Below are 21810 nucleotides of genomic sequence, written 5' to 3'. Positions count from 1 at the left end.
CCCACTATTGCAAGATGGTGCCACTCGCTACTTCCATGCACGAACCGATGTCTCTTTGTCAGTGTGTACTTGTTTGTAGCCGCAGCATCCTTCTGAAGAGACCTGGGGAAACTGATTTAATTGTTAGAAGGCAGTGGCATGAATAACCCCCTAAAACCTGTCGCTTTTGTTTGGAATAATGCCTTTTTACGATATTGCTGCTTTCCTAATTATAACTTTATTATTGCTATCTTTTTAAAACACATAACCTTAAAATTTCCCGGCCACAGGCAAGCTTCATAGAAGGGAAGGGTCTACTGGGGGAAGTAACTTGCACTGGGTAATCACTCACCAGCTAAGAAGCAGGCTTCGAAGGCAGGAATGACTTTGGGCCGGTATTTCTGGAACCAGGAAGAGTAAAGCTATGTATGGGCACCCAAGGCGCTGGGACGGAGATGAAGGAGGGCTGGTTAAGGAGGAAGATAGGGATTGACAGTGACCCTTGGATGAGGCCTTGAATGACAGGGCAAGAAGTCACCATCGGATAACCCAACAGCTCCCGGAGCCAGGCACCCACACGGCAGTGATCACTCAAGACGGGTTTTAAGCGGGAGTTTCTAGGGGCGGGAGGTGGGAGGCACACAGCTTGCTGAGCTTCAAGGCATGACCTACATTCTAATTTCAAATGCATCCTTCTGTTCCTACAAAAGAGAAGGATTAAGATGAAGGCTCTCTTGGGGCATTTAGAGAGGAGGAGGGGAGGCTTTTAGGCTCTCAAGTCCCCACCCACGGGGAGAGGAGTGGGCCCCAGGCCAAGAATTTAATTGCATTTATTTTTATGTTTGCCTTCTATTTATGGAGACTGGGTTTTCCATATTCAGTTATAACAGAAAGCTTCCTCTTGAAATGTATTTGTTTATGAAGAAAAGAAATGAGTTGGCTTTAGTTTGAAATAGGACAGAATGATAGCACGCAGTTCCTGCGGATTCGGCAAAGAACACAGATGGCGTTAGGAGACCCGGCCGCAGGTCCCCAGAGTCACCGCAGAGTCACACGAGGTCACCATCGAGGAAGGTGGCGTTTCCCGGCTTCTATCAGGGCAGCGGGGGCAGGACCAAAAGTGTGATGCCTGGTTCATGGGAAGGAGGAGGACTCGTCTCATGCCCTGGGAGGTGGGGGGAGGATTAAAGGCAGAGGCTCCCTTCGTGACCCCAAAAAAGGGTCATGAAACTCTGAAGAGCTCAGTAGCCACTTTAGCAGGGCAAGGCCAGAGGGAGGGCTGAGTTATAAGAGCAGGGTACCCAGTGCCCGAAGGCGCTGCTCGATCCCTTCTTGGGCCAATTAGCTTACAAGAGGAATGTTTCCAAGGCTTGGGAACAGATGCTGATCTCAGCGTTCAGTGCATTACTTCACGGGAGCTTAGCCTGGGTTCCAAGGGAGCCTGGGAGACAAGGGCCATTGGCTCCGGGAGGGCGTGTCTTCCAAACCCTGTCTCTTCCCTTCCACACTGACCGGGGCCACAGCCTCCAGGCATAAATGTTGGTACATCCCCAACTCTTAATTTGCCAGTTTTTCTCCCAGCAGTTACCAGAGACAGCAAAAGATGGGATTAAGAGCATAGGTCCCCAGCTGATGAATGGAGAAGGAAAATGTGGTCAATATACCCAATGGAGTATTATTCAGTCACGAAAAAGGTGAAAATGCTGCCATTTGCAGCAACGTGGATGAAACTGGAGAGCACTGTGCTAAGTGAAATAAGCCAGAAAAAGACAGATACCTTCTGGTATCATTTATATGTGAATCTTGTTTTTCAAGTTGAACTCCTAGAAACAGTAGAATGGTGGTTGCCACGGGCTGTTGGCAGTGGCAGGGATGGGGAGATGCTGGCCCCACAGGCACAAACTTCTAGTTATTAAGATGGATAGGTTCTAAAATTAAAAAAGAAATTTAAAGATGGGTAAGATCTGGGATCTAATGTACAGCATGGTGACTGTAGTCAGTGACACTGTGATGTATACCTGAAATCTGCTAAGAGATTAGATCTTATGCATTTTCACTAAAAAAAAAAAAAGGTAGCTGTGAGTAGGTGGTGTGTGTGATTAACTTGACTGTGGTAGTAACCATTTAACAACATCTACATATATCAAGTCATCACACCATACTCTTTCAATATACAATTCTGTCAGTTATACCTCCAGAAAGCTGTCAGGGGAAAGTGTCCAGGTGCATGTGTTCCATCCATACAATGGAATATTATTTAGCAACAAAAAGGAATGAAACACTGCCACGTGCAAAAACATGAATGAACCCTGAAAGCACAATGCTCAGTGAAGGAAGCCAGACAAAAAGGGCCACTTGTTGTATGATTCCATTTATATGAAATGTCCAGAACAGGCAAACCCACAGAGATGGAGTGAGATTAGTGGTTACCAGGACAGGGTGAGGGCAGGAGGTGGAGAGAAGGCTGGGTGATTGATCGCTCATAGGTGTGGGGTTTCCTTTCGGGGTGATGAAAATGTTCTAGAATTAGGTAGTGGTGAGGGTTGTACAAATCTGTTACATACAAAAAGATTTTACACTTTTAAAAGGCTGAATTTTATGGTATACTTCAATTGAACTATAGTTGATTTACAATACTGTCTTAGTTTCAGGTGTACAGCAGAGCAATTCAGTTACACATATTTTTTCAGATACTTTTTCATTATAGTTTATTACAAGATATTGAATATAGTTTCCTGTGCTATACAGTAAACCCTTGTTGCTCATCTATTTTATGTATACTAGCGTGTATCTGTTAATCCCAAACTCCTAGTTTATCCCTCCCACCCTTTCCCCTTTGGTAACCATAAATTTATTTTGTATGTGAGTCTATTTCTGGTTTGTATATATAGATTCATTTGTATTATTTTTTAGATTCCACATGTAAGTGATATCATATGGTATTTGTCTTTCTCTGTCTGACTTTCTTCACTTAGCATGACCATGTCTAGGACCATCAATGTTGCGGCAAATGGTATTATTTCATTCTTTTTCATGGCTGAGTAGTATTCCATTGTATAGATATACCACCTCTTTATTCAGTCACTTAGGTTGCTTCCATGTCTTGGCTTTTGTAAATTGTGCTGCTATGGACACTGGGGTGCATGTGTCTTTTTGAATTAGAGTTTTCATCTTTTCCTGACATATGGCCAGGAATGGGATTGCTGGATCATATGGTAGCTCTATTTTTTAGTTTTTTAAGGAAACTCCACACTCTTCTCCATAGTGGCTACACCAAATTACATTCCCATCAGCAGTGTAGGAGGGTTCCCTTTTCTCCACACCCTCTCCAGCGTTTATTATTTGTGGACATTTTGATGATGATAGCCATGAAAGTTATTATTATTCTAATTAAAAGAGACAGACCTGGCTGGCCTTCACCTATTGATTTTCCCTCACACCTTCCCCCCATCCATCCCACCTGGAACACAAATAAGATGCCTGGAGGTATGGCTGCCATCTTGTGAGCATGAGAAAGTGGCGGGGGTGGGGGGAGTGATGGGCACATGCCACAGGTGGCTGAGCTGGAAGAGAGAAGGTGCCTGGGTCCCTGATGCCTGTGTGCAGCCACTAAAGCTGCCCCCGCCCTAGCATCAACCCTGAACCTCGTGCTGTGTCAAAAGGGGAAAAAAAAAACTATTTGGTTTGGCCACTGTAGTCTGGTTTCCATTCCTGGCATCAGCAAAACACACATCAGGGGAGTGACTGCAGAGAAAAAGAAGGAAAAAACCAACCAGGTTCTGGAAGGAAGTCCAACCCAACTCATTCATCAGAGCAGCTTTGCCTGCCATGCGTGTCAAAACAAGATTTGTGAAGGCCCATGAATGCGCTCAAGTGTTGTTAATTATTTGCAAAGGAAACTGACAACAGAGAGCACATCGCAGTGGCGGCGTTCCAATGAAACGTCAGGACGTGTCTTGCGGCTTTTCTCAGCGTGACCACGGCGGTGTGTGCGTGCATGTGTGCATTTTTCAGTCCCCTGCATTTCTACCTCTCAGCTCCTCTCCTGTTGCTAAGGCGCTTCATGATGAGAAAATAACCCCGGCTGCATTCAGTCCAGGTTTACACGCTATTTCACGTTTTTTGCCTAATACATTTGGCCAGAGTTGACTCCTCAACCTCTCCGCTCCCTTGTCTTGTTAACCACATGATCACACGAGAGCAGCAGAACTGATCAAAAGAGAATGTGGTGAAGAAAGAAAGAGATGACTTCAATACATCTGAAGTAGGTCTTTGATTTTATTTAACTTTTTTTTCCCCGTTTGGTCTTTCAAGATTTTGGCAAAAGACAGGATGCAATCAAGGTTCTATTTGAGGCAGCTGCGTAAGCAGTCCCCCTTTAAACTGGAGACAATGAAAAATTAATCCCAGCCCAGCGTAACTAAGTTTTCCTAGAAACAATGAAACCCCTTGAATATTATCATCCTCAACAGATGTTTGCTGACTGTCTTGATTTAGCGAATTACCTGTCAGGTTTTACTGCTCCCTCCGCAGGCCACGTGGAGCACAGGCTCTGTCTCCGTGTCACCTGGCTAATAAAAAGCTGATGGCATAAATGGAAAATGGAAATTGTGCTTTTATTTTATTTCCTGCCCTCCCACCCACCCTTCCTCCACGCTTCACTGGTTGGGGATGAAAATCTCTGCTCTGTTCTTTTGACGTGCATTCGTTAGAAACACAGACGTTCACCCCTGACGCGGTGGGTGAAAGCTTTTTTTTTTGCTTCCCCCTCGGAGAGCTCGTTTTTGCTCTCCGCATCTGTCTTTATAAACCACATCCGGACGTGATTTTGGCTGCAGAGAGGAGACTGCAGAGGGCTCAGGCCCCCTAAATTCCTGACATGCTCGATCTGACTGATAACATCATGAGTGGTCCCTTGTCTCCTCTCTGACCTTGACCCCCGCCATTGTGCCCTCATGCATCCTGCCCCAGCCACACTTCTGGTCCTTGGATACACCTAGCAGGGTTGCAAATCCGGCTAGCCTTCCCTCTTCCCGGGACACCCTTTCCCTGCAGAGCCAGGAGCCTCCCTCTGGGACTTTATTCGAGTGTCAGGCATCACTTTGTCCAAGAGGACTCAGCTGACAGCTTAAACTCGGCCAGCGAGCCCCTCCATGCCTCAGTACTTCTCAGTGTGCTTGTATTCCTCTGACATGCCATACCTTCATTTGTCCCTCCGCCCCTTCTCTCTTTTCTCTCTCCTCTGGACTATAAATCATGAGACAGAAGGGTCTTAGTCTAGTCAGCGCATTTAGGTCTCGAAGAGCGAGAGCCTGGTGCCGAGAAGCATCCCACTACATGTGTCCCATGAATGAGCGACACTGCAGCCTGCAGCACGTTGCACACAAAAGGATGCACGGCAGCGATGCGTTTCGGGTGTCACCTGGACTACGCTTTTCTCCGGACAAACTGTTCCCGTCTGCCCGAGAGCTGGGCACTTAGAATCTTTCGACTGGAAGCTCCGATCACTGAGGGCTGCTGGAAGACTAGGAGGCACGCCGCTGGTCCGCCCCAGCCAGGGCCCGGTGTTTCCTGGCTTCCCTTCTGTGGATCCGCCTCGTTCTTGCTTTGACCTGGCTTTCATGCTTTCATCTTCTCTTTGTCAAGTTATCGCGGGAGGTTAGGAACCCTGACTCTGGGCTAGACCGCCGGGGTTGACACCCTAGCTCGCCCGTGCACCAGCTGCCTAAACCTGCCCCATTCCGTTTCCTCGTCTGCAAACCAGGGATAAATACAGTTCCTACTCCGTAAACAGGTCGAGATTGGAGGACTATGTATAAAGTGCTTAGAACGATGCCCAGCAAGCTCTTTGTTTCTTGGAAGTTTGTTTTGGCTTCCCACATTGGAGAGACTATTGTGAACCACCTAAACTTCTTTGCAGACCAGGGCATGAGCGTAAATAGTAAAGCCAGGGGAGGGCATGTCCTTGCTTGCCAGGCACGTCTGTGGTTTCTTTTCTTTCAATTTCATACACGTCAGCTCCGTCCTTCTCACTGGAACCCCCTGCCTCCCATGTGAACCATGAAACCAAGGGTCTTCATCACCACGGGGCTCCAGGAAAGGCACCTGGTCTGTTCCTGCAAGGGGACAGCTCTTCTCCATGGCTGCAAGACGACACTATTAAGGGCTGTTTTGGGAAGGGAATGAAGCAACCACAATGCTTAGTAAAGACGTCCTCACGTCATCTGTGCCCTCGCCCTCAGGTCTCTTCTGAGCACGCAGGTACAGCGGAGGCAGCCGGGAGGAAGTGTCTCTGCAGGCGGGCCTCGCCTCCGGAAGGGCTGCGTAACCCGCTCTTCCTGGTCTCCCGACTCCACCGTGGTTTTCCTTCCACCATAGTCATGCTCTGCATTTTCCCCAGAGTCCCTGTGGTGTTGAGAACACTAGCTCTGCCCTTCTTGCATGACGCCTCCCAGCTTGGCACGTGACCCAATTAGGCTACAGGAGGACACCTCCCAGCTTCCCTTGCAGCTAGGTGTGGCCATGTGTGTGCGTTCTGTCCGCAGGGTGCGGTGGGAATGACAGGTGCAACTTCTGGCGCTGCCCTCGCACAGAAGAGGCAGGCCCTCTGCTCCCCCTCTGCCCCTCCCCGTGGGCTGGAATTTTCCGTGGTGAGGCACCACCTTGGACTGTGTCCACCACCACAACACCTCAGGGTGATGGGGAAACAGTTTGGAAGGAGGCTGACAACTGATGCCTTTGCAGAGTGGACCTGCCTCTTACAGTCAAATGTTTAAATAAAAAAGAAATCAAGTCCTTTCTTGCTAAATCAATGATTTTGTTGGGGGTGGGGGGGCTCTACAGCACCAGCAGACCCTTGTATCCAAAGTGATGCAAACCTACGTGGTGGTGGCCCTTGCGATTCCCAGAGAGGGGCTTCCTTTTGTCCGCCCCGGTGCAGAAATGGGAGGGTGAGAGCCTCAGCCAAAGAGCCAGTGAAGTATTAAGGTGACTTGCTTTCATCCCTAACTTAAGCCTCAGTGCTTCCTCCCCAAGGTGGAAAATTAAAGGCATGATGGATGGTGTGTCTTTGCCATTTAGCTGGCCTAGTTTACACACCGCTGGTGAGAAAATACTGCACTGGAGATGGAACAAGTAAGGAATAATAAGGGCCACTTATAAAGAATTAATGTGATGTGGAAAACGGAAAGAAGGAAGCTATTAGGTTCCCCAGGAAAGGCGTGCAGAACCACCTCGGAACAGCCTGTCACCGTGCCTTTGAGAAGGTAGCAAGGGGTCTGGAGGACTGATTTAAAGTTGTCAGAATAATCTCTCTGGGCTAAAAGGCTGCCTCTTTTCCATATTCTTTTCTTTCCCCCACCTGAACAATAAGCTCAAGTATTTTGACCAGCTCAGGGAGTCTGGCTGTCACTCCAGCAAGCTTGGTACCAGCGGATGTGGAAGGCGGCACAGGAGAGGGTGGATGGGGCCCCTGGTCCCGCAGGGATGCGGGGAAGAAGGGAGCAGCGGGGAGACAGGACGGACAGCTCGCCCTTATCATGGCTGATCGTTCTGGTCTAATACGATGCTTGCATCTCCTGGGACGGCTTCTCACAATCCGTCTCCTCCACGTTCATCAGTAATACTGTCTACATAAGCGTGATCTGCCGCCACATCCTGCTCAAAATATTTTAAAAACGTCTCATCGTTCTTTAGATAAAGACAGAAACACTTCCCTGCGGTCCGGCATCTCTGCCCTCCCTTCCCTCCGTCTCTCCATCTTCTCCTTGGCTAGGCTGGGGCGCCACCTTGGATCCTGCGGACGAAGGCAGCCCGCAGTGGAACCACAGCAACCAGAGAAGGAACCCGGGCTTCTGATGGCCGAGCCGAGCCGAGCAGAGGCGCCAAACCGCGCAGGCGCCGATGTGACAGACAAACAACACTCTCTCTCTCCTTTAACTTACGCCGCCTTCAGCAAGATCACGTTTACAAGCGACTGACCCATATTCAAAGTAATGCACCCTCCTATTGTGAGTTCTCCGACACCATACCCGTCTTCTCCCCTTCTCCTTTAAAACTTTTTTTTATTGAGTGAAAAATTCTTTAAAGTTCCTAGTGCTTTACAACTCACACACCTCTCCTTTACAGCATCTGCCAGCGCCGCTACTGAATATTTCCTGGTGTGCTGACTCAATTACTCTCCATCTTTTCAAATGGGCAGTGAAGTCCATGAGGTCAGAGTCCGGGTGGGGGGTAATTATCTGATTACTCAATACAAACACAAAACTTCAGCTTCCCACTCTGAGACCCTCCAATCAGCCTTACGGAGTTAGAAGATTCCTTCCCACGAGGGTTTAGCAGGTATTCAGCAGGCAACATCTGAAGCCTCCTGGGGTCCCAAGCTAGCTTTCTGGGGCACAGCCCGAGCTGTTCTGCTCCCTGCAGGTCCCCAAGGCCCACGTGCAGCCTGGCATGAGAGAGCAAGGTGAAGCAGGGCTGTATTTCCTAAGACTAGCAAGCCTCAGGCTTGGGCGAAGCTGTGAAGTCCTTGCCAATTGGAATGGCGTCTTAAGAAAAGGTCCGTATGTCCGACACCCGCATACACAAACTGCTTCGTAAGTCCCTGAGTGGGTGACTGGTATGTCCCCTCCTGTCACAGAGAGGATGAGAACTGGAGGGGAGAGCAGGTTCGGGGGAAGAAAGCACGGAGCACAATGAGACTGGTTTCCACTTGCGTGCCTCGTCCTAAACCTTGGGGCTCCCATCACTGGTTCCTGGGACACCATTCTCCCAGCTCACACAGACCCTCTTAGCCTATTGCTCCGTCTGTACAATGGGTCAACATGCTCTAACTCATTATATCATAACATTCATTTATTCAGTCATTCAGCAAATCTTCCTCACACTCTGAACTCAAGGACCCCCTGATCCTGATTCTTCACCAAGACAATTCAAGGTATTGTTGCAAAGACCATTCGTGGGTTTATTCACCCAGTGAGTATTTCAGTCCCCGCTCTGTTCCAGGAACGGATGTAAGCACTCAAAATGGACAAGGCCCTTCCTTCCATCCTGGACTCTACATTCTCGTGGGAAGAGACAGTTGTAAACAAACAAGGTAATGTCACCCTGGTGAGCTCTAGAGAGAAAAGGAAACAGGTGACCAGTGAGCTAAGACCTAAAAATCTGAATGATGCAGTCGCACAAAGAGTTCAGTCAGAGGGTACAGCAGGTGCAAAGGCCCTGTGGCAGGAACAAGCTTGGCCCATGAAGTGCAGGCCCCACAGAGGCCAGGGTGGAAGGAGATGAGCATTTGATGTGAGGAGCATAAAGGGTAAGACCGGGAAGGCGGGCAGGGACCAGATCACCCAGGGTCTCGGGGATCATGGTGAAGAGCTGGGATTTTATTTCAGATGTGATGGGACGCTCTGGACGGCTGAAACAATAGGAAGTTCCACGATCTGATTTATGTTTTAAACAGAAGACTCTGGCCATTTTGAGAAGAACAGATGGGAGCTGGGACTGAGGAGAGATTACAGCAGAGAGCACAGATTAGATGAGGATTTAGATGAGACGCAGCGGGGGCCCGTGCACCGCACGTGCTCACCAGCAGCTGTCAGGACAGCGGATCCACTGCGCACACAGGACAGACGCTCCGGGAACACGGCAGGTCCCGGCGCCACGGACGCCTCTAGAACCCCCCGGGAGTCACTGGCGTGGCTTGGCAGCAGCATCTTAAAACTCCACTCCAGTCACTAGTGAGGAGATCACACGTGAGCGTTAAGAGATCGGGCAACTTGTTAGCAACACGTGGGTGAGGGCGATGGCGGCGGGAAGCGGTGCGGTTTCTGCGTGACATGTCAGCACCCACAACGTTTGCAGACGCCTAGACCGTTTCACTCAGCTGGCTCACCCCTGCAGTTTGTTTCTCAGGCACAATCCCAGAAATTCAAGATGGTGTTTGGACAAGGTGATTCGGAGTAACATTTCCGGGCAAGAGATGGTGTAACCCCAAGACCAGTTAAAAATAAGGATGTTGGTTCAGGTTAATTGAAGCCCTATGTCATAATACACGATGCTTTAAAAAAAAAAGAATAAAGAACTCTGCGTACTGACATGGAAAATTACAAGGTACACTGTTAGGTGGAAGAAAAAAGAAGCAACATTGTTGAAAGCCGAAGTAGGGGAGGAAATACATATATACTCTGTGTGTGTGTGTGTGTGTGTGTGTTCATATGTAGAAAATATCTCTGGAAAGGGATGTGATGACGTGTGAGCTCTGACGACCTCCGGGGAAGGGAGCTGGGTGAGCGGAGGGCAGGGGTACATTTTTGCATGTTGGTTTGGGTACATTTTGAGGCTGAAACTGTGAATGTGTTACCTACTACCCCCTCTGCCCCAAACAAATTGAGAGTAAAACATAATAAAAGCAGAAGGGGAACATGTGCCTTAGTCAAGTGACAAATTACAAAAGCCTCAGACCTTTGGGGTCGGCTTATAAACAGTCAAGGCGAGGAACGGTCAACCCACAGGTGCCCACGGCTCCTGCCGCTCCTCTGATGCGCACCTTCGCCGTCCCTTCTAAGTTCGAGGTGGCCCTGAGGGTGGAGGCAAAGCCCGCGGCCAACCCACTCCTGAAGCTCCGTCAGCCGTGAGCCTCGAGCACCAGCGGGGGATGAGGAGGAAGGCGGGCCCGGCAGCGGGGCGGCGCGGTTCAGCGGCTGACAAGGGCCACCGTCGGGAGGGAGCTCCGTGCCTCTGTTGCTCTTGCAGGGCCAGGAAGCCTGGGCATGAGACAGCCGGGGAGAACCTGAGAAAGCTTTGCTCCGGGGAAAATAAGTGAACCGGCACGCTACGGGGGCCCTTGTCACAAACGGCCTCCTTTGATCCCCACACGCGCCCCACGACGAAGCTACTACTGCTCTTTGTCATCTCGCTTTCAGATCAGACCCGAGGAGGTGAATTCATCTGCATAAAATCACACAGCGTCCAAGCCGCGGCGCCGCGGCCCGAGCCCCGTGGCCCGGCCGGCCCCCGGGGCCACTCCGGGATTCAGGCACCACGCCACTCACGGGACACTGGGGAAGGGGCGCGCCACGTGTGCGAAGCTTTTGCTCTCGGTGCCGGAAAACAAATTAACATCACATTTTCTAAAAAGGGAAATAGTTCATTTCCGCTGGCGTGTGCCACTTTCTGATGAAGACCAGTCAGACAGGAGAAGGACCCGCGATCTGGACCGGGGTCCCCGGACTTAAAGGGTTTAGACGGCTCGGCTAAGTCCAGTGTCTTGGGGCAGCTCGGTGATGTCCGCGGGGAGTCTGAATGCGTCCCGTGGAACACGCAGAGCCGCGACGTGTCCCCACATCGAGGACCTGGTTTGCTCTCTGAGGACCAGTAAGGTGGGGACAGCTTCGGGAGGATGAAGTCACCCAGGCCTCCGGGTCGGATGGGGTCTCTGATCACAGTTCTGAAACGCACCTGCTCCCATCAGAGGCCGGAGCGCCGGCCCCCCGTCCTCCCCTCACAGTTAATTACGGGTCTGGCAAGAACTTGATGGACTCATGAACTGATGCAGCGAGTCATCTCAGGACAGATGCCGAGAGATATATTTGCATTACACATTTTGGGTTTGGGCTGGGGACGCCACGTCAGGCTGCAACGGAAGGAAGCAAGCAGAAAACCCATCATTCTGGCCATGAAAGGATTTAAATGAGGCTTGGGTGCACGAAGCCAGGAAACAAGCTGCTAGAGGTGATGCAGGGCAGGGCAGTGGGAGGGGTCCTCGGGTGGAAGAGGACAAACCCTCTGCATGTCTTCAGCTAGGAGTCGCTTCCTTGTGGCAGGGAAGCAGAATCAGGCGGAACAGAGATCAAATGGCCCCGAGCAGCTGTGAGGCTGGCATATTTCAACCTCTCCGGGTACCCAGGGCTCCAGCTAACCTGTCGTGGTGTCACAAGTCACCCTCAGAACTCGGTATCGTAAAATGATCATTTTACTGTCTCTGTGCATCAAGCGTTCCGGAAGGGCTCGGCTGGCTGCACACCGTCCTCTCCCTCGATCAGGACGTCTCCCTGTGGTCTTCCCACAAGGAAGAGGCGGGCTTTCTCACACCACGGCGGCCTCGGGCCACGGGACTGGCTGAGACGCCACCTCCTAGCTCCTCTGTGACCTAGCGCTCCACGTCACATAGCATCACTTCGGCTGTACACGGGTAGCCAGGCCAGTCGCAAAAGCTCATCCCGTTTCAGGGGGAGGAGACAGAGTCCTCCTCTTACTGGGAGCATAGTGGGCCCCAGAGGAGCAGGCAGGATGGGGGTGTCGAGACCCCGTCCACTCTCGGAAAGCACGGGGCCACCATCTGAAACCTGATTATATTAACACCACTGTGCAGGGTCTGGGGACAACGCTGATGGTGTGGCCGACGCGTCCGCCATCGGGGGGCTCTCCAGGGTGCCATGCTCCAAGCGTTGGCTTTGACTCCCAGCATCTACCTCCTCTCTCTGGAAGCCTGGTGGTTCCCCTTGGAGAAACTGATGTCCCCTCCATTGTCCACAGCCTGGATGGGATGGTAAACCATGGACGCTCTCCTTTTTAAAAATTTTTATTTCATTTTTTAAAAATTGATTATCGTGTAGTTGACTTACCATGCTTCCAGTGTACAACCAAGTGACTCAGTTATACGTATGTGTGTCTATATACTCTTTTTCATTATAGGTTATTATAAGATATTGAATACAGTCTTCTGTGCTCTACAGGAGGACCTTGTTGCTTATCTCTTTTATACACAGTAGTTTGTATCTGCTGATCCCTAACTCCTAATTTATCCCTCCCCCTTTCCCCTTTGGTAACCGTAAGTTTGGTAAGTTTGATGTCTGTGAGTCTGCTTCTGTTTTGTAAATAAGTTCATTTATATCCTTTTTTTTTGGTAAGATTCCACATATAAGTGATACCACATGATACCTCTTTCTCTGTCCGACTTCCTTCATTTAGCATGACTGGATGTCCTCCTTTCAAACAGCACCAAGCAACGGAGAAAGCAGACGGTCACCTCAGGCGTCAGGTCAAGTCTTGATGGCAGAACCAGCTCTTGGGTCTCCACGGAAAACCTCTTCTCTCAGGCTCCTTCGAAGCCTCTGCCCTACCCGTTCTCCCACCCCCAGGGGCTTCCAGCAAACTCCCTGGGGAGAGTTAAGCGTCTATAAACGCCAGGAAACACCCAGTACCTCAACCATCTTGGGCTTTACCCTTGGCCACAGCCGAGAGTGAAAGGAAAGGGAACATTTTACGGAGAACACACACGCAAAGCGTGCATCCCTAAATTCTCTGCCGCGGATGCTGACATGAGGCTGCTGTGAATCTAAGGTGGGCCGAGTGGGGACACTTCTGAATTCTTCTTTTCAGGACCCCAAATCCATGCCTGATGTCCCTGACTGGGAGACTTTCATTCGGGGAAGTCTGCCTTGCAGCGTTCCTGTGCTATCTTCAAATCTCTCTTAAGGAAAGAACTCAGGCTGAGCCATTTCCTTCGGGGAAAAGCAGATGACCTCAGTGCACCGTGTCCCCGAAGCGCCGCTGAAACGCTTCACGCTCTGCAGCGAGGAGCACGTTCATGGCCCAGAATTCTCCAGAAAAAAGCACCGAGTGTAGCTGTGAATTTAAGGTCGGCAACTGAGGCGCCTAAAGGCGTCCTGATGGGCGTCTCACTCCCCGTTCTCCACGAGTTTCGCTGTCCGAAAAGCCCGTCTCCTTTGACCACCTGCCCAGCTTACTTGCCCCCTGTGCACAGAGCATCCCTGAAGCATGATGACCGAGCGGCCTGGGGGCTGGACAGCGGCCGCTGTTCCAGGCAGAGGGAAGAGTGGGGGGGTGTCATTTGGCTTCGTCTTGGAGGTGCAGGGACCCCGGGGCTGTCTCCCGTCGGGACCAGCCGGAGAACGCCGGCTCAGCTACCACCCCTGCGAACCAGAAGCCAGGAAGGAGGGAGCACCACGCCCCAGGCAGGTGACCTGGTAGGGCTCACACTCTGCAAAATCCAAGGATGAGCAAAGGTAAGGAACGGAGGACAGGCAGTGCTCACAACACGCGCGGAAAACACGGGAGGGTCTCGGCACTGGCTCTCTTCAGAAGGGATCATGTATCTGGGGACAGTGATGGTGAACTGAGTCTCTGGAAGGCCTGGCCCCACTAGTCCCTCTGAAAGAGACACACAGCCTGGGCACAGGAAGGCCATTTTGCTACAGATCTGATGCCTGAAAGACCCGGGCAACTCACCCCCTAAAGCAAGCAGGTGTGATTTTAGCCAAAGCAGCCACGTGATTGACTCAGGCAGCCCTCTTCTGAACACTTCACTCCCTGATGGATGATCTTCCTGAACAATATTCCTTCTGTCTGAGCTGCACAGTGATTTTAAAAATCCTAGCAAATGTTTAAAAACTGGGAGATTACAATCTGGATTTTTAGCTGTTCTTTTTTTGGGGGGGGGGTGCAGGGCAAGATTTGCTTGTTTGTTTATTTATGTATTTATTTTAACGGAGGGACTGGGGACGGAACCCAGGACCTCGTGCATGCTGAGCACGCGCTCCACCACTGAGCTCTACCCTCCCCGTTTGTCCCAGAAAGATTCAGAGACTGGGCGATGCAGGGCCTGCGTCCCCACCTGGGAGGGCTCCAGCGTCGCCCGCAGGTGGGTGCAGTCTGTCTGGCTCTCCACCTGCCCCTCCTGGCACGGCGGGCTCGCCCCCTCTGCTTACCTGTCTGGCTCCTTTGCGTCTGCAGCCCCTGGTTAACTGGTCTGACTTCCACAGGGGCAGCCTCTCAGCTTGCAGCCCGTGGAGTGATCACCCGCATCTGTAATCTAGGTTGGCAAGGCTCACCTGTAGCATCTCTCGACCCCCTGCCGTCTCCTAGGACAAGGGGGGAGATGGAGAGGCACCATACAGGCATGGAAATGTGCACCGCTGAGTTATTTATACGAAAAAGTCAGGAACAGACCACCAAGGCGCCCTACAATGGGGGGCTCTCGAAATAAATTAGGTGCTCTCCATTTAAGTTGTTAGGCAGCCAATTGACAAACTCAGTTTGGGCAATGTTAAGTTCCCACTGGGAATGCATCACAGACTGATCTCAACTCTATAAAAAGTCCTTCTATGCACAAGCATGGTAGTAGTTAAATAAGATGTGGAATGTGGGTTTAAAAACGTGTTTTTGAATGCGTCTTTCTGGTTATAAAAGTGAAACCTGGGCATTGAAGAAAATAAGGTTAACAAAAATATAAAGAAGCAAAGGGGAAAAAAATGGAGAAAAAAGCAGACGTCTCTGTTTGGGGTTAGCGTATCTCCAACACCCGCTGGGCACTTGCTAACCCTAGGGTCAGGCGCAGAGCCTTCCGTTGGCAACACTAGTTGCTAGACGTCAATATATTTCTATGTTTAAATTGTATCTGTTTGTGCTTATCTTTAATTCATCCAATGACTATGACCTTTTCCCACGTATTTATAGGCATGAAAGTTATTTTAGAAGAAAACTTTTTTTTTTTTAAATCACTAGCACAAATACTCAGCTGGTTGCTCCTTCCCTCTGAGCGTCTTCGTTTCTTTTCTTCACCTGCCCGCTGGCCTGGTTTCTGTTCACCAAACCACGGCAGAGAGCTCCCGGAGTAACGTACGCAAAGCATTCTGTAAAACGCCAGGCGCTGTGAAGCACGCAGAGCATCGTTCTGTGTGTGGTCAAGCACCGTGAAACATACAGACTATTACTTTTATTTAAGTTTTCTGCTTTTGAGATCCTCTGCTTCCCTGAAGAGATCTATTCCCCCAAACAGTAAATATATTAATAATAAAACCTAATGTAGAACCTTTAAAATGCGCAAGGGAACCCACTTAAATGAAGGTGCTCCGTGGGTAACATCACAGTGGAGGGGTGTGTGTGGCCAGGCTGGGAGCTGCGCAGGTGGCTTGCAGTGACCCTGAAGGGGGAGCCAGCCTTGCTCACAGCTGTGAAGGTCGCATCGGGTTAACTTAAAAGACTGCCCACAGTTTAAAGAAAACCCTAATTTTTGGCATTCCCCCCGAAGGAATGAACTTTGGAGAGCGAGGCTCCGAGAAAGCGTAGGGCAGAAGCAAAGGTTAGATAAGGGTGAAATGCCGGGGTCCAGGGGACCCCAGTTCCCTCCATGTCGGGCTCACTTCCCAGGCTTAACGAAATTCTCGCTGAACCCATCCCCAGCCGCTCAGATTAGCCCAGGCACCCAGGTCTGAAAAGAGATTCAGGACAGGGAAGGGAGAGAAAGGGCAAGTGGAAGATATTTCCCAAGGAGCGTCCACTCCGAGGACCACAAAGCGTGCCCTGTGCTGGGACGCACCATCCACATCCTTTCGTCCTCCCAGCTGTGGTCACAGAGGCTTCCGCCTCATGCGTGATGCACTTACACACGCTCAGCACTGACGTGCGGGGCTTTGGACGGGATGCGAATTGCTCCATTGGCCTCACACCCTGGCAGGATGAAGTACCATCTCGTAGGGCGTGAGCTGGTTTGGCCTGATTGCTGAGAGCCTCAGACTGATAAAACATTCGTGGAGGGCGGTGGAAACCAAATGGCACACGGTTAGCTGTGGGCAAGGGCCGGGGACAGCCCTCTTCCTGGACCTGAGGGTTTACGTCAAGGCTTCAGGACCAGAGCACACAGGTCCTTCAGAGGGGCTGGGCCACTGGGAGACAGTGTTCCAACAAAACAGCGGTCTGGACTGATGGTCTTCCTTCCAAGGCCTCCCTCCCAATTGTACACCAAAGAGGCTGTTTCACTTGGGGGGGGCAGGCAGGAACCCCTGTGTTTCTGAGAATCCCAGACTGGGTTTGTCAGGAGCAAACCCTAAGAGGAGGATTCACTGGGAAGTGACTGATAAGGGGGAGTTTTCCCTGGAGAAACTGAGAAGGGAGAGGGACACAGTTCATGAAGGGGAAAGAAAACGTCCCCTCCTCAGCCTGCCTGCGTGGGAGCTCTGGACACTCAATTACAATTCAGAGCCATCTGCACTGCAGGAGAGGGACGTGGGCTTTCCTGCTCCATGTTCACCCGTCAAGGACTGACCCAGGAAGAGGAAAACTCCCAGGCCTTCCCGGAAATCTTCACGAGTAAGAGAGGGCAGTCCCAGAAGCCCCAGGGTACCGCTCTGACAGACGCAGGTACAGGATCTTAGATCTTCTGGTCAAAATTGTGTTCCCCGACTGCAAAATTCAAACTTGGAAGCCCTAACCCCCAGTGTGACTGCATTTAAAGACAGGGCTTTTAAAAGAATTTTAAATTTAAAAGAAGTCGTGAAGATGGGGTCCTCATCTGATCAGACGGGCATCCCTACAAGAAGGAAGAGACAGCTGAGCTCTCTCTTTCTGAGAGCGCCCACAGGCCACGAAGGTCAAGGCCAGAAGGCCAGGAAGAGAGGTCTCACCAGGAACCAACCCTGACGGCATCTTGACCTGGGACTTCTGGCCTCCAGAACGGTGAGAAAATAAACGTGTGTTGTAAAATCCACCCAATGTGGGATATTTTGTTAAGCAGCACTAACTGACTGATACAGCCACATGGGTGCACAGAAACAGTATAAGGGATTTTAAGAAGAACCCGGGCAGGGCAGTGACCACCACCTTAGGTGATTCATTGGCTACATTTCCTTATATGATAAGAACATACATCAATTACGTCAATGTTTAAATCACGAAGGAAAGCTATTTAAAATAGCTCTTACAGTTTTGTACTCATTGTAATGTACATTGGAACCTAATAAAAGCACCTTAAATAATTTGAGGGATATAAATACTAAAAATGGTGAATTTTTAAAAATCAGAGCAATAAAAAGTTGATTTCAAGGAAACTCTTAAGTGAGTAGTGGTCCGAGGGGGACACGATGAGGTATGATTTTGGGCAAGTTCCCAGCTATTGTTGATATTCCCCTGATGCTGTCCATCTTCCAAGCTGATTCTGCAGCCTTCCCAGCCATATTCTTTGGCATAAATCCCTCTCATGCTTAAATAAGCCAGGATAATCATTTTGAGGAACATCTAAGAACATTCACTAATACAGGTAAGAACCATAAAATCTCTCTTTTAATCAACTGGCCTACGTTCAATAAAAAGGCAAATAGACTGGAAAATTGGGACAGGCGTAAACAGCGAAGGAAATGCCAGTTTAAGCTACGGGTCCGTGGCTCACGTCGCTCCATTAGCTAGCCCAGCCTGCCTTTCCATATTTGTCCCTACGCCTCCTTGATGTGTCCACTCCAACCAAAGAGCATCACTCACCCTTCTCTGCACACGGTCTCCTGACTTCACACACCTAAGCATTTGCCACCTTCCTCCTGGACCTGAAATGCCATCACTCTCTGTGTCTAAGTATTTAGTTCTTTCCTTCTGACCGTCAAGGAGAGTTCGCAGACCACAGCTACAGGAAGCCCTCTCCAACTTGCAGAATGCTATAAGGTGAGGTCGGATTGTGGAGTGACTCCCAGTCATGCCTGCCTCCTGGCACCCACCCTCCTGTGTAATCACCTCCCCTTGAAGGGGGCCCAGACTTGCTCCTAACAAATAGAACATAGCAAGAGTGTTCAGATGCCACTTGCAGGATTCAGTTAGAAAATACTCGATTTGCATTTGCTAACATTCTCTTTGTCCCTGGGTCATCTCAGGTGCTGGCCCTGATGGTGGGGGATGCCTGGCAAGGAACAAGCATCTGAGACCCTTTGTCCATCAGTCCTTGAGGAGCTGAATCCTGCTGACAACCCCATGAGCTTGGGAGAGGATGTTCCCCAGTTGAGCCTTCAGGTGAGATCGCTGAGCCTGCCCAACACCCAGATTGCAGCCTTTGTGATGCCCTCCAGAAGGGGACCTGGTTAAGATGTACCTGGATCCTGAACCCGACGAAACAATTAGATAATAAACATGTGTTGTTTTAAAATTATAAGTTTTGGGGTGTTTTGTTACTCAGTAAGAGATAACAAATACACTTGGCCTTTGTTCTCCAGGCAGAGGGAAGTAAGCCCGCCCACCCCTGTGGATTTGCACCTTCCATGTCATTGAAAGGCCTTCTGTGAGTTGTGGTCAGTCTGGTCCCTGGTGCCCCACAGAGTTTAGGTTCCTTGAAGACAGAGTCTGGCCCTGACCCACTGGGTATCAACCTGGCACAGGGCACAGCATCTCAGACTTAGGGAAACCAACCAATACTCATTTTTTTTTTAATTGAAGTATAGTTGACTTAAAATGTTTCAGATGTACAGCAAAGTGATTCAGTTTTATACACACACACACACACACACACATACTCTTTTTCAGATTCTTTTCCACTATAGGTTATTACAAGATATTGAATATAGTTTCCTGCACTATATAATAGGTCCTTGTTTAACTCTTTTATGTATAGTAGTGTATATCTGCTGATCCCAAACTTCCAATCTATCCTTCCCCCCACTTTTCTCCTTGGGTAACTGTAAGTTTCTTTTCTATGTCTGAGTCTGCTTCTGTTTTGTAAATAAGATCCTTTGTATCATTTTTTAAAGATTTCACATATAAGTGATACCATATGATATTTATCTTTCTCTGACTTACTTTACTTAGTATGATGATCTCTAGGTCCATCCATGTAGCTGTAAATGGCATTATTTCATTCTTTTTTATGGCTGAGTAGTATTCCACAACATAAACATATCACATCTTCTTAATCCAGTCATCTGTCAATGGACATTTAGGCTGTTTCCATGTCTGGGCTGTTGTAAATAGTGCTGCTATAAACACTGGGGTTCATGTGTCTTTTTGAATTAGAGTTTCCTCTGTATACATGCCCGGGAGTGGGATCGCTGGATCATATGGTAACTCCATTTTCAGATTTTAAAGGAACCTCCATACTGTTCTCCTTTGTAGCTGCTCTACCTTACATTCCCACTAACGGTGGAGGAGGGTTCCTTTCTCCTCACCCTCTCCAGCATTTATTATTATGGACTATTTGATGATGGCCATTCTGACCAGTGTGGAGTGATACTTCCTTGTAGTTTGGATTTGCATGATTATCAATGTTGAGCATATTTTCATGTGCCTGCTGGCCATCTGGATGTCCCAACCAATGCTTCCTGGAAGTCTAGGTGAGGAAGGGAGTGAGCAGGGAATTTTCATCGGCGGTGTGCTGGTGAACAGCCTTTCCGATGGCAAAAAGGCCTGGTTTCTGGTGTTTGCCAATACCGGTGGTGTAAATTCTGATGGTCACTAAATGAGGAGTCGGCAAGAGATGCATACAACCCAATCGGCTCTCAGGAGCTGATACTGAATGGTTCCAGCACAGCCCCGACACCAGTCCTGACGCATCAGCTCCTCTGCAAAGGCAACACTTGCCTTCTAAGACGTCGCATTAAGAGACCGGGAAGTCAGCAGGGACTAGCCAGCCTCAACCCCGCAACCACCCAGCTTGAGGCCAGTCTGATTCTAACTCATGGCATTTAAAACTCTGGGATTCGAAAGGGAGGAAACCCTGGAACTGAAACACAGCTCCCTCTACTGGGACATCCAGCGTGACTGGCAGCGGAAAACCACGCAAGGGTTTAGTGTCTCAGCAAACACAAACACAGCCCCAAGGATCGAGTTCCTGGAAGACGCAGACCAAACTGGATCGCTCCCGGGACTCTTCAGGACCCTGCCAGAGCACAGCAAGCCTCGCCCACTGCACTTCGAGCCTCCCTCTGATTGCGACAGAAAGAACTATTTCCACATACAGATCTGCTGCCTGTTAATTAACCCATTCACTTTCATCTGCATAATCAACACTAATCTCGTGGGTTAGTTAGACTTCATGTGCATTTGATTCTGATCTCCTGCTTCAAACAAGGGTCCCACACATGCATTTCTGGCCATTTTTTCACGAGTTGAAACATCTGGGCACCTAATCCTCACCCCCCACCCCTGCCCAGGCGTCCTAACAACGCTTCTTAGGTTAATGATGGTGAGGGCTGGTGTTTGATCCAGTAAGCGGTTCAGGACCCCAGATGTGTTTGCTGGCTATGCTTGGAAGGAAGGACTGAGGAGGGGGGTTTACAGATAAAAGAACTGGATGCTTCTAAATGAAGTGGAGCACTTGCAGAGTTCTTCTTGGCAGCCTGGAAGAGGTCACTTAAGAAAACTACGTCCGATAATGGAACTGAGTATTTCTCCCTCGGGCTAATCCATTTGAGAAAATACACGGGCAGAATGGATCAAGAGCCCTGAAAAACGATCACGCTTTTTTTTTATTCTAAGAAGCTCCCTTAAGCAAAAAGAGAAATGGGCACAGATTCCTGTCGAAGATGGTTTATTGCTGCATTAGCTGTAAGAATAAAGCCTGGGCACACATTACCATACATAAGATAGGGAAATGACAAGGACCCACTGTATAGCACAGGGAACTGGATTCAGTTTCTTGTAATAACATACAATGGAAAAGAATCTGAAAAAAGAATATATATATATATATATGTATATATATGTATAATGGAATTGCTTTTGCTGTACACCTGAAACTAACATTATTAATCAACTACACTTTAATAAAAACGTTTTTAAAAAAGAATAAAACTTACAAACAACCTAAATAGCCACAAATATGGATGTGGCTATTTAAATAATGTTAAATCTATGTGGTGGAATATTAACATGTTTTTGAGGAATATTTAATGTTAGAAGAAGATATTAGCAATATAAGTTAAAGTATCTTAAATATCTGCATATATATATATATATATATATATATATATATAATGATGCCAAATTTGTGAAAGAAGTAATTTACCATACACAGATGTTACACCTGTATAAAACGTGGGAAGCAGATGAATCAACATGTTAGCA

General features: G+C 49.1%; 1 protein-coding gene across 2 annotated transcripts in view; it reads right to left on the bottom strand.

Moving 5' to 3' along the window:
- The window catches only part of TMEM132C (transmembrane protein 132C), a 307474-nt gene that overhangs the window by 86508 nt on the left and 199156 nt on the right, over window positions 1–21810 (bottom strand). The gene's annotated exons all lie outside the window — the stretch shown is intronic.

The sequence above is a fragment of the Vicugna pacos genome, chromosome 32, assembly GCF_048564905.1.
Source record: "Vicugna pacos chromosome 32, VicPac4, whole genome shotgun sequence".
NCBI classification, from domain to species: Eukaryota; Metazoa; Chordata; class Mammalia; order Artiodactyla; family Camelidae; genus Vicugna; species Vicugna pacos.
The sequence above is the reverse complement of the archived record's forward strand: the minus strand, read 5'-3'. Positions and strand labels throughout refer to the sequence as shown.